Below are 14517 nucleotides of genomic sequence, written 5' to 3' on the forward strand. Positions count from 1 at the left end.
TTTACAGCATTTATCCAAACAGTGAACTGCAAACTCACTGTTTTGCAGCCGACCATTAGCAGTTCAATTCGATTAGCCAGATGCTTTAGAAAATAATTAATCCTTGGTCTCCTGTCTCTCCTGTCACTGACTGTAGCTCAATACTACAATGGAGCCTGCCGCCATGTCAGGATTCTCCAGATTCTCAGCAGGGGAGGGATTCAGTTTGCATCATCAAAATAAGAAGCTGCAAGTCACTTTCTGCTGCAATATAAAAAGATGATGCAGAGAAGAGACTTCCAGCTGCTCTCCAAGATGAGACTACAGAGGTCTTACAGTGTGGGCCAGAATACTGGGAATGATGGTACTGGAATAAGACTACATATTTTGGCCAGGTGCCCAGAATCTACTAATATGTGCGCACTATATCACCCGCTTCAGAAAAAAACTCACCTTCTGACTTTCCAAATTCTAAACATCTATGCTATATTTGACACAGCAGCCAGTCATGGGTATCTAAGCATGTTCTGATCTCATCCAGTTTCTCCTCTCATGGAACCTTCTATAGTAACAAATACTGCAGTTGCCTCTAACTTTGGAGGGTTTCAATACCAGCCTAATTCTGTTTCTCACCACAGAGGCTGAAATATAAGTTGACATACAGTAATATTCCATTTAGAGTTGTCACGAGTACTCGATTAATCTTGATTACTGTTTTAAAAATGCATTGATTAAAATTTCCCTTCTCAATTACACGTTTTGCAATGGCATTCCACACAAGAATAGGCTTAAAAATAATGGAATCAGTGGGCTTAATAGCCTAAAGAATATACAGGCTAAGCATCCACGTTTTAAATTCCTCAATTTGTTTTTCTGTTGACGCTGCTGCTGCGTTTTTCTATAAAATAAAATTTCACTGACAGCGATACGTGAAATTTTAAAAAAGTCTATTAGACCTACTTTGAATGACAAAACGAATTTATTTGATTACCAATATTTACTTTATAGGCTTTTATACTTTACTTTATAGACTTAGTATATGACAACCATATAAAACTCTGGCTTCTGCCTGTTCGCGTAGCACACTCTCATAAAAATGATTCCAAAGTGAATCTTTACTCACTGAAACAGTTTCACCACATTGTTGTTCTTGCTGTACATTATTGTCATTATACATTTGATAAGAATAGTACACTTGTATGATTTATCATTTTCCTTTGTGAAATACTTTGCGAATTCCATCTCAGCCAATTTGTGTAATTGTACAGATGACACCAAGGTGGGTGGTGTAGCAGATACTGAACTAGCGGCTCAGCAGCTACAGCGGGATCTTGAATTAATTAGTGACTGGGCCGATACCTGGCAGATGAAATTTAACATAAACAAATGTAAGGTACTCCATGTAGGGAGCAGAAATATAAAGTACAGGTATTTTATGGGACCTACTGAAATAAAGGTAGCTGATTATGAGAAAGACCTTGGTGTGTATGTTGATGCTTCCATTTTTCATTCTCGCCAGTGTGGGGAAGCAATAAAAAAGGCCAATAGGATGTTGGGGTATATCTCCAGGTGTGTGGAGTTTAAGTCAAGGGAGGTAATGCTAAGATTATACAATTCTTTGGTGAGACCTCACCTAGAATATTGTGTGCAGGTTTGGTCACCATATCTTAAAAAGGACATTGCGGCCTTAGAAAAGGTACAGCGTAGGGCCACAAGAATGATTCCTGGTCTTAGAGGAATGTCATACGAGGAAAGGTTAGTTGAGCTAAATCTGTTCAGCCTCAAGCAAAGGAGACTGAGGGGGGACATGATCCAGGTCTATAAGATTCTAACAGGTTTGGATGCTGTTCAACCGAATAATTACTTCAGTATTAGTTCAAATACAAGAACTCGTGGCCATAGGTGGAAATTAGCGGGAGAACATTAACCTAAATATGTCTTAATTCTATTAGAAATTCTTCAGTTGTGATACTTACTATCTAGGTGTCCCCTGCCCTGTATTTCCTGATATACACTAATAATGAATTTCATATAAATTACTTCACATTTGTGCACCGAGTGGCACTGCCATCTTGTGTCCGGCGTGTACAAGCCTCCCTACATGTGTCGGTAGCCACCAGGTTCTCTAAATTGCCCAGAGAGTCTGTTTGTGTGCACTGTATGTATTTAGCTGATATACATTCTGTCTGTCCATGGCATACCAGGGTTCCCGCGGGGTCTTAAAAATTCATAAAAAGTCTGAAATTCATAAAGTTAAATTTAAGGCCTTAAAATGTCTTAAAAATGCCCAGATTTTCATCCTAGGTCTTAAATTTAATTTACCCAAGTGTTAAAATTCTTACCTCTGTTCATTCCCAAAAAGCGTTGTCCGCAGAAAATAAAATAGTAAAACGCTGTAAAACTAATCCGTTGGTTGTGTTTTCTGGTCTGCACCGGTGTCTGCGTGGTAATAAAACTACAAATCCCATTGCGTGATCACTGGAGCTAGGCAAACAAACAACAGTTTGAGAAGGGTCTGGCTGCAGAATGTGCACTTTCAAAGTTTCAGCCACTGACGTCAGGTGCACGCTCAGCCACAACAGGAAGTGCAGGGGAATCAAGCACTAACTTAGTTCTTGAGGCCAATGTGAACGGTATGTTGTTTTATTATTTGTATTACTGAATGATATAGCTACAAGTTTATTTCATGCCATACATTATTGCAATGTAAATGTTTTTTCTCTGATGACTGGAGTGATTTTTTTCAGTTAAAAGGCAACTACTAGCCAGTTGGCTCACATTATCTTATCATAAAAGAAACACATTTCTACTTTTACAAAGCTTTTCATGGAGTTACCTTGTGAATGTCTTAGTTTCCAGCATATAGTTCTTAGTTGTTCGTGTGGTCTTGAGGAGAACGTTTCTCGGTCTCCTTATAGTAAGGCAAGGCAAGTTTTTATAATCATACACAGGGGTTATTTAATGTGCTTTATAAAAACAAGATTTTAAAAAGTTAAACCAAGACAATAAAAAGCAAAATGGAGATGAAAAAAATACGTATTTGAATAAAAATTGCTTAGGAAATCTAAAAAAACAGATTAAAAGTCCTGCCCCGCTCGTCCGCTCTTCCCATGTGCCATGCCCCCTCGTTAACCCCGTGTGGAATCCCCGTGTTTATCAGCTGTTTATGAACTTATTGAAACGCACTTTGTAAACACATATGATATGTGGAAGTTGGGCTAAGGATATGAGTGACATAAAATATGAGAATTTCTGGTATCATTCGAATGTTTCTAGTAATGCATCGTGTTTGTCTTAAATTTTACTCATAATGGTCTTAAAAGGTCTTAAATTTAACTTACTGAAACCTGCAAGAACCCTGGCATACTCTCAACCCTGTGCCCTTCACTTCCTAGGATAGGATACAGAACCACAAGCCTGTACTGGAAAATTTATTTAAAGAGACATTGCCTATGTGGAATGATACAAGTGATGATATTCAAAGTCATCCTCTAGATGGAGCCAATCACATGTGAATGTACTGAGATTTAGTAACAAACTGATTACAGGTAAGATACAAGAACTTAAGCACTGCATGGTCATTAAAACAAAGGATCTTTGTTCTACTTAATTATTCTGACATAACTATTATCGGTTAAAAGTAGACAAAAAAACTTCCGATAAATGGTAACACATATACACCGCACACCCAGACTGTTTCCTCCTGCAGACATTCACTTAGGCCAATCTTGTTTGCAGAAGGCCAGTGTGCATGCAGCTTTTTGGGGTAACCTTTATGTTAGCTGTTCAAACCCAGGTATGAGGACTCTTCAACCAATCAGTCCTCTAATTTTCTGGATAAGATTGCCCACCCCTGGCTAACAGATAAATTATTGATGCTTTTAAATTGTCCATAGTGTGTGATTGTTTAAAGGGATATGTCCCTATATGTGTATTGTAATGGACTGGCATTCCTATTATAGTGCACCACAGCTTTATATCCTGTGCTGCCTGGAACAGGTTTCCAGGATAAGCATTTGGCGGATTGATGGTTTTATCATCCCTCAGCAGTGCCCTCTGTTGGTTCACATCAAAAATGTTGGTATTAGAAATCCACATGCTTGGAATACAGTATTACAGAATTACAGGAATGTAAACTTTATAGTTTCATATGTGCATGTATATGTGCAATTAATATAAAAACAGTGCAAGAACAAACAGGAAAATAAATTAAAAATCTGATTAAGCAATAATTAAATGGCAATAAATTGCCATTTTGCACAGATTTAAGCAATTCTGAGCAATTCATGACATTTTATCACAAAATCAGCACCAATTATGTTTAAATAAATGACATGAGTTTTATAAATAAAGCAAAGCAAAAGGACAAAAACTAAATCCTCATTCCAGCCAATTTTCATTTTGGATTGGCTAAGACAAGTGTGTATGGAAAACGAATGAATGAATGAATGAATGAATGATTTGTTCAGCTTGCATAAATGATTGCAAGTTTTTCTATACTTCACTACAATTCTTGATTATAATTCTAATATTTTAAAATTGAAAAAGACATCTCTAATCTTAGTGGAGAGAGGGTTATTGCGTAATGCTAAACAGATACTGAATTTCATTTCACAGATTGAACTGCTGGTGGGCTAATGGAGGCATATCATCTCCTCCTGAACAGGCTAAAATATAAATGGACGTGGATAGGGTTTCACCAGAAGGGTCCGAAGAAAATCACATTATACTGACTTCTGACAATAGCAGTATGGCAGTCTACTGATTGTTCAGCATCTGTTCCTAATATTTAGACAATAATCATTAATTAAAAAAGGTTGAATTCACTGCCCTCACTAAAGTATATTCAGAGAAATTAGGGTTTCATTATTCCAGATATGGGTACTAAGTGAAATTATATCTTCTATGAAATAAAATCTCGGATGGCCCAACAACTCACAGCTCTGTGTGAGGAGTTTGCATATTCTCCCACCAACAGGAATTCCAAACTTCTGTGAAAGCCCAGAAAATTTACCAACCCTACTAACCAGCAGAGAAAAGACTCCTTCTATATCAGCTGTCAGACTTAAACAAACCACACAGTGTTTAATTAAGAATAACAAAAGGAGTTTTATTCTAATAAAGGGAAACCAAGAACTCAGGGATGAGTGAAGCCAAGCTAACAAACAAAAAGGACACCAACTACTGTAAATGAAAAACAACCTCTCTGAGTGACATAAAAGTATTATTTATATATCTGCATTGCCCTTTCCTAAAGAAAAACAGGAGAGTTAACTTAAACCAAAAGCATTCTGCCCTTAAAGTGTCACTAAATGATGATAATAATAGAATACAATCATGCATCACCATATAGATGCAGACACCTTTGTGTCCACATCCGAAAATTTTGGGTCTGACTGTCAGATGGAAGAGCCCCCCCTCCCCAAATGCCAGGTTGCCAGCATTTTTATTGCAGTGATTCTTTGTATCTTCCTTTCACAATTTGCCACAGGACACTACCTTGCAAACAACAAACATCTCTAGTGTTTGAACACCAAAAATACAGAGAATATGGTACATTTCAGCTGAGGATGTGGTATCTGTGACACAATTTTCAAACCCTTTCTTGTGTTTGATATTTAAAGGGAATAGCTGAGCAAGCAGAGACAACTGTATTAACCTTTGGTTTCAATTACTCAGTTGACCTAAGAAAACTAATGGATTGTGATAAAATTAAAATACTTTCAGGAAGGAACTGGATCCAAGATGAACTTCAATGTACTGGAGCACTAGTAGCAAGGCTAAGGTTTCCTCCTTGATGGTACTGTAATTTAATTGATGATTAAACTTCTTAGCGTAATATTGAATGGGATGGTCAATTCCTTCAGGATCTTCCTGTAATAATACTGTACCTGCCGCAGTAGCAATGGTACCCACTTCCAGCTTAAATGGGCAAGAAAAATAGGGTGTGGCCAAAATGGGAACGTTACACAATAAAACCTTCATGAATTCAAATGCATTTTGAAGCTTGTCTGACCAAAGAAAAAACCTATTTTCACGCAAAAGGTTAGTTAGTCGAGACACAACAGTAGAGAAATTCCTACAAAAGGCTTGGTAATATCCAATGTAACTGGTTGCAGGAAGTGCGCATAGGGAAATTAGTAACTGCACCTACTTTAGCATCCGCAGGATGTACCTTGGTTTACCTAAGTAATTAACTGTGACTTAACCAAATTCACCCTTGGCCAGGTTTAAGGTCAATGCAGCCATTCAAGCAGAGTGAAGAATCTTCAAATGCTCATCCCACATGGATGAATACACAATCACATCATTTAAAAAGGCTTCACAATTAGGTATCCCCACAAGAACAAGATTCAATAATCTTTGAGAAGTTTGTTGGATTATGTTCGTTTTGTTTTTTTAACTTGTTTTTCATATGGATTTAGTTATGTGATTTGTATGTCTTGAGCTGGCGGTGGTTGGTTTTATTTACATTGTTATTTTAGGTTTAGTTCAGTACAGAAGCAAGAGACCCGGAAGACTCACCTAACTATTGTTTTGGTTTATGGTCGGGAGTAGGGTTGTAACGGTATAACGCCACAAATTATACTTTAGTGGAAAAGAAGACAAGCACGAACATGGTGTGGGGTTCTTGGTTCACAAAGACATTGTGAACACTGTCATGGGATGTAGACCAGTATCCAGCAGAATCATCACCATTCGCCTCAGATCAACCCCCTTCAATATCACAATTGAACAGGCCTACGCCCCAACCTCAGACTACACTGACAAAGAGGTAGACGACTTCTACAACGAAATGCAAGAAGTCCTGGACCAGATCCCAAAAAAAGACATTATAGTTGTACAAGGGGACTGGAACGCTAAGGTAGGAGAGGACTCATACGTGCATTGGAAGGACACCCATGCACGTTATTGCAACCTAGAAAAAGAATGACAGAGGTCTCAGGCTCCTGGAATTTGCTAGATACAACGACCTGAAGCTGGCAAACACATTTGGATCACATAAGAACTCAAGAAGATGGACATGGCACCACCCAGGTGGTCACCACCACAGTCAAATAGACTACATTATGGTGAAGAGGCACTTCCACACGAGTGTGAACACCACTAGGACACGCAGCCTTCCAGGAGCTGATGTTGGAAGTGACCATGTGACCTTCCGTCTCCGTCTAAAGAAAGTCAACAAAGAGGATGGCACACGAAGTTTGAAAGCCTATCAAAGAATAGCACCAAGAAGGCCTACCAGCTGGTGAAAGATCTGACCAGCACAAAGCAGGGAAGAACAACGACCATACAAGACAAAGATGGGAACTGTCTCACAGAAGATAAAGAGGTCCTGAAGAGATGGACAGAGTACTGCTCGGAGCTGTACAACCACACAATCACAGGAGACCCAGAGATCCTGAACGTTCCCCCTGCAACTGATACCGACAGCTTCCCTATACTCAAGGAAGAAGTAAAGACAGCCATAAAATCTCTCAAAAAGGGGAAAGCAACAGGAGTTGACAACATTCCAGCAGAACTGATCCAGGCAGGCGGAGAAAACACGATTGACACTCTGCTAACAATCTGCAACAAGATCTGGCAGACAGGTGAATGGCCTGCACTCTGGACACAGTCCTTAGTTATCACCCTCCCCAAGAAAGGCAACTTACGACTGTGTCAGAACTACCACACAATAAGCCTGATATGTCACCCTAGCAAAGTCATGTTGAAGATCCTGTTGAACAGATTACAGCCACAAGCAGAGAAGATCATTGCAGAAGAACAGGCAGGCTTCAGATTAGGGTGAAGCACAACAGAACAGATCTTTAATCTCAGAATTCTGTGTGAGAAGTATCTACAACACCAACAAGACCTCTATCATGTCTTTGTGGATTTTAAAAAGGCGTTCGACAGAGTGTGGCATGCAGCCCTTTGGTCAACCATGAAACTGTACAACATCAACGCCAACCTGACCAAAGTCATCGAAAACCTTTACAACAAGGCATCTAGTGCAGTGTTCTTCAATGGCAACATACAGTAGGCGAATGGTTCCGAACCACTATCGGAGTCAGACAGGGATGCTTGCTCTCACCCACGCTCTTCAACATTTTCCTCGAGAGAATCATGACAGACGCACTGGGAAAACACCAAGGGACAGTCAGCATTGGAGGAACATCACCAACCTGAGGTTTGCAGACGATATTGATGGCCTAGCAGGTACAGAAGAAGAACTAGCAGAGCTAGTGGAACACCTTGACAAAACCTCAGGCATCAGTTTAGACATCAGGATCGGTGGAGAGAAGTTGGAAACTGTCAACAGCTTCAAATACCTTGGAGCAATGGTCACCAATGAAGGATCTAAACCCGAAGTACTTGCCAGAATCGCACAGACAACAGCAGCATTGGCAAAGCTGAAACCTATCTGGAAAGATAGGAATATTATACACAGCTCAAAAATCAGATTGATGCAATCTCTGGTTATCTCAATCTTCCTGTATGCCTGTGAGTCTTGAACTCTGACAGCGGAACTTGAAAGAAGAATACAATCTAATGAGGTGTTTCCGAAGACTCCTTGGCATTTCCTACAAAGACCACATCAAAAATGACACAGAATCAGACAGTACATTGGCCCTTATGAAGAACTCATTACCACAGTGAAGAAGCGAAAACTGTAGTGTTACGGGCACGTCTCCAGATCATTAGGCCTTGCCAAAAGAATTCTCAAAGGAACTGTTCAGGGGAGAAGAAGAAGAGGCAGACAGAGTAAGAGGTGGGAAGACAACATCAGAGAATGGACAGGAATGACGCTGAGCGATGCACTGAGAAAGACCGAAGACAGAAGAAAGTAGAGGAAGCTGGTTGTCAAAGCATCAGGAGGTGCCCCCATGGTCTCACAGACTACAGGATAGAAGAAGAAGAGAAGAAGCGCTTGACACTTATGTTTTATATACAAACCTTGGCCGGTCTGAATATCTTTTAGAGGACCAAAGGTAGAGCAAAGTATTATCACCGTTTTCACCACAGTTTTAGCTTTAAGAGTACACAAAGGGATCGCTTCAGGAAAACGTGAAGCAATATACATTATAGTTAGAAGATATTGATTTCCAGGTTTAGTCTTACCTTAAGGAAACAGTTTGTAATTAAATAAGCAATCAAATGGATCACATCTCAGTGGCATCCAAATGGACTTCTTTAACTTCAGCTTCACACATTCAAATCACAGGCCGCCTTCTACCTTATAAACAGCCAAATCCCTACTTAATACACAGCAAATGGTGAGAGTGCCTCACATTAATATAACATCAGCTCATTTGTGAGTACAGAAAGTATGAAGTCCTTCAGTATAGACCAGCAGTAATCAGTCCCATCACCTCTTTACATATACCATTTAATGTATAATTCACTTATTAGGTTGAAGGGTTATTTATTGGTATTACAGATACTTGGAAATTATGTTTCACTATTTAACAGGCAGATACAAGCACAAGGAGCCTGGTGCCCAAGATAAAACACAAATAACCTTCTATTCATGCTATTGTCCATGGCCCTCTGGAATCATCATCCTGTGGGAACTTGCAGCACAAAGAGATCAGTCACACTTCAATAAAATCCCAGTTCAGAGCAGTGCATGCACAGAATTTTTCAATGGAACAATGACCTACTTTACCCGAGAGGAAAGGTTACAAGAAAATAACATGTCCAAATACAAAATGTCACTTGAGTTCTTAAATATATATTTCTAATAATTGTGTATATAGATTTAAAACATTATTGGAAAATTTAAATACAAAATACTTTTGAATGGACATGGTTACTATGGGGGGTGGGGCTGGTATATATTTTATTAAACAAGTTTAGCTGAGGTGCCTTCTTAGCAGAGGCCCCTGCACAGCCCAGGTAATCCTGCGCACTTATATATAAACTATAACCATCGCTAATTTTAAATGTAAGTCTTATTCTTATTGAAGAACATGTTCTTAGTTCTCAGGTCAGGTCAGGTTGGGGAGCATGCAAAGATGCAGTGCTTTGCCACACCCACTACATGACGAAACACTTTGGGATCCCAGTTGGTGATCCCCCCAGGCAGACACAGTCCAGTCCCACCGTCCATCTCCTTTAGTCAGGTGTTACGTGGGCGTTCCCTTGGCCTGACCTCAGACACACTACTGATGGCTGAGTCCTTTTTGATATGTAGGTATGAAAGTATACTTAATTATTTATTGCACATTCCACTTATCAATTTGCAGACTCTTTCCCCACCAATCAGAGGGTTCCTTGTATTTCTTTGCGTATGTATTAATTTCACCCATGCAATAATCTGGTACTCCTCAATGCTGTACAATATTTTTTCATATCCACACTCCCTAAATCACATATTTCTGAAGTCACCCCCATTGTGTTATCCTTGCCTCGTGGTGTCATTTAAATCTTGAAAAATAAACGATAACAAAAATTAATGGAAAAACCTGCGGTACTGTTATTTTACTGTGCAGAAAATAAGGAAACGGTCAATACTGAGATCTGGAACCATGTCTACCAAGCTGGGCTCCCTCTGCCCCCTCACAGGCAAGAAAAGTGTCACCATAACATTGAACTTACCATTTCATTGAGCTATATTACACATTAGATAAGCTTGCTATTTGGTTTGCTTACAAACATTATAGATGTCTTTGCATATAAAAAACATATTGTAGAACCGGATATTTACCAATAATTTCTTTTAATTATTTCATTTTTCTTTTATTAATTTTGTATATGTATACAGTATGCAATTCCAAAGTAATGGCAGGAGAAAATGTAACCTTTGATTCACAGTGTATTGTATTGTTGATTTATTGTTTGATGTATACAACTATAATTTCTCTGTGAAACTGAATACCTACTATGTCCCAGATACAGTGGTGGAATGTAACAAAGTATTTGTACTTCGTTACTGTACTTAAGTACATTTTTACGTATCTGTACTTTACTTAAGTAAAAATAATAATGAATACTTTTTTATTTTACTCCATTACATTTTGCGGCAATTATCTGTACTTTCTACTCCACTACATTTCTACAATTTATGCCGTTAGTCGTTACATTTTATGAACACAATTTCCTCAAAATCTTTCATGAAAAAATATAGTTAGCCTATTGCGTTCTGGCATTGTTTGTCATTTCCTACTAATCAGTTGGCTTTATTAGCTCCAATGATGGCAGATGTGTTGAATAGTTTTGCAAGTACATAAATGATTTAAAGATATATCATGTCCTGATTGGTTTATCTTAATGGTATATTAGTGGTAATACCTAGTAATAGGGATGGCACGGTTCATGAAAAAAAACCGAACCGTTCGGTTCGCTTGCCTTGGTTCGGAGCATGCATGCGTCGCACGGTTCGACGGTTCATGACATGCGCAATGTAGCCTCGTGCCCCGTATGTGATGTCAGTGTGTTTCCCTTTCGCGCGAAAGAATAGGCTATATGCACAGAGCGTTGTGACGTAGTTCCGGTAAAAGTTCAGCCAGCTAAGTAATTTCCGGTAGCCTTTCGTTTGCTGCGTTTAGCTCGTGTTTTCGGCGTTACCACCGTCTCTGAAGAAAACGTTTAAATTTCAGCCAACCGATAGCACAACATCTGAACACTGTTGTGCGCCTTTGTTGTGTGACTTTATTTAATGTGCGGTTAGGCACTTTGTTAAAGAAAATTAAGTTATCTGTGACAAAGCACTCCAGTGAGTGTCATGCCTCGATCGTCCGCTCTTTCCGTGTGCCACGCCCCCTCGTTAACCCTGTGTGGATTCCCCGTGTTTACCAGCTGTTCCTGATTGTTGTCAAATTTGTCATTACTCCATTGTATTTAGTCCGCGTTTCTGTTTCTTTCTCCAGTCCGGTCATTATATTGCAATTCTGCTTTACCGCTCGTCTGTGTTCCTTTTGCTCATTAAACCCCGCATTCCCCCGATCCTAGGTCTCTTCGCCTCTGCTTCCCCGGTCAGCGTTGTAACAGTGAGCCTGCTTCCATGCTGCAATGTGAACATTTGCCATGTTCCTAAAAATTCTGTTTATTGCAGTGTCTGACCACACAGACCTACAGGCTATTGCCAGATGATCATACTAGACATATCAACTGGACATATTTTGAACTATTACAAATTGATGTCTTGTACATACACAGAAACTGGATTTTATCGATTACTCAAGAACATTCAATATAATGAATACCAATTTTTTTCACGTTATATATATATATATATATATATATATATATATATATATATATTTATATATATAACGAACCGAATCAGGCTTAATCAAGATAGGTGATTTATCATTTTAACGATCCCCAATTAAATTAACCCCGTGGACCGGACAAATACAAAACGAATGATTAAACATTATATGCGTCTCTTTTTGTATGTTTTCTAAATAAGACCGCATGCCCATACCCAACTGTAATAGCGATTAAAGCGATCTATTCTTTTAGCATTTATGTTACGGCAAGACTTTTATTTTATTACTGTTCTGGGATTAATAATGTTTAATAATTTTAATAATGTGCTTTAAGTCAAGTCAAATTCAGTTTATGCATGCTTACACGATATAGCTTTTTTAATACTGTATCCTAAATTGTGGATAATTAAGCTATATATCATATGCTGAAGTACATTTCTGGAGTGTTAAAGATTAAAAGAAAAAATAACAAGAACCGTACAGAACCGAAAACCGTGACCCTAAAACCGTGATACAAACCGAACCGTGGGTTTTGTGAACCGTGCCACCCCTACCTAGTAAATAACTTGTCATCCACATAATTCTAAGTTAGGGTACACACAGTATTGCAGAGTTTAAACACAATAAGCACACCAAACTTTCCAATACACATACAGTATACTGTATAGTTGCTTGTAATTATTACAAGCAATGACATCGGTAGAGACATAAGTCAGTATATCTACTATTCTTTTACAAAATGGCACACCCCAGATGTTGAGACAAACCATTGTGTGAGTACTTTTACTTAAAAATACTTTAAAGTAAATTTAAAAGTACTTAGTACTTTCACTTAAGTAAGATTGTTGATGTAGCACTTCTACTTTTACTTGAGTACATGTTTTGCAGGATATTTGTACTTTTACTTAAGTACTAAGCTTTAGTACTTCCTCTACCACTGCCCAGATACAGTAGTTATACTTCTTCATTTAAAAAACAATTAGTCAGCCTCATGCCATGCACTTCCACACAAGCCTATGTTGAACAAGTGGTTGGAAGATGGATGAGTTTAAAAATGTTAATCTTTGCACATCTTAACTAAAAAAATGCATTATAAAAAGTTTAATATTATAAAAGCAAAACATCTATGATGAGCAAAACAATTTCTGTATATTTAAAAAATTATTGACAGGCATTATTTAAAAAATCTTGCTTTTTGCTTTCTTGTGCTGAGCATTTAAAAAATAATGTGTACAGTAATGCTGTTTCAAGGAATTGCAGCAGTTTATCCTTGAGGAAGGACAGAAATGATAACAACCACTATTTAATTGCATAGAGCTTTGGTGGTGTCCTTTTCCCTAAAGAAGGATAAAGGATATGAAAACGTAGATTTCTGGCTCAGCAGTAAACAGGGCTATTTGATATCTTTGCCTGCATATGCAGTGACCGCTTTATTAAATACACCTGCTTGCTCATACAAACATCCTCTAATGAGTGAATCGTGTGGCTGCAACCTAATACATACAGCATGCAGAGAAGGTTAAGGGGTTCACTTACTGTTCAGCTATGCATTAGAATGGCTAAGACACCTGGGCCCTGTATCACGAAGGTTATGTAACAAAGACTATAAAGTTATAATGTTATATTTTTAATTTTTACATTTATTTTACATATTTATTTTCACAAATGTGAAAACAAGCGTCTCCTAGGTTTTCATCCTAGGTACACAACCAGAAGTGTGATTCAGAAAGCCCCTATATAAAAGCAAAAAAACAGCCATGGGGATCTGGTGCAGTGTAGGTCAGAGGCAGAGTAGGGGCCAGTGTAGGGGCCTCAGCAGACCAATTGTGGGCAGGATCCTGAGTTTGTGCAGGAGGTGGAGAGATTCTGTCTAGATACAGTTGGGCTCACCTCAATGTACAGCACAGACTCTAGAATCAAACTCCTCAAGAGGGGCTGGACTCTGTACCATTCTGGAGTTGCCCATGGTGAGAGGCACCAGGTAGGTGTGAGCCTACTCATAGACCTCCAGTTCTGCGGCAGTATGTTGAACAAGAGGGTCGCCTCCCTTTGACTTTGAGGCGGGGGATGGGTTGAACCCAAGCAGTGCTCTTTTACTGGACTTCTGTGCTAACCTCAGTTTGTCCATAATGAACACCATGTTCAAGCATAAGTGCACCTGTAATCATATCATTGGATCTGTGACCACATGTCTTGAACATGAGTTGGATCAGATGGCTAAGGGAAATGTCATATAGACCTGGTAGACCCAACCACATAGTGAGGACCTTCTGGCAGAGGCCCTGCTACGGAAGATCTTCCACTCACACCTCCAGCAGAACATATTCATATTCCAAGA

General features: G+C 38.9%; 1 protein-coding gene across 3 annotated transcripts in view; it reads right to left on the reverse strand.

Annotated features, from left to right (window-relative positions):
• Positions 1-14517, reverse strand: part of akap6 (A kinase (PRKA) anchor protein 6) — a 171679-nt gene that overhangs the window by 123620 nt on the left and 33542 nt on the right. The window lies entirely within an intron of this gene.

The sequence above is a fragment of the Paramormyrops kingsleyae genome, chromosome 14 (assembly GCF_048594095.1).
Source record: "Paramormyrops kingsleyae isolate MSU_618 chromosome 14, PKINGS_0.4, whole genome shotgun sequence".
NCBI classification, from domain to species: domain Eukaryota; kingdom Metazoa; phylum Chordata; class Actinopteri; order Osteoglossiformes; family Mormyridae; genus Paramormyrops; species Paramormyrops kingsleyae.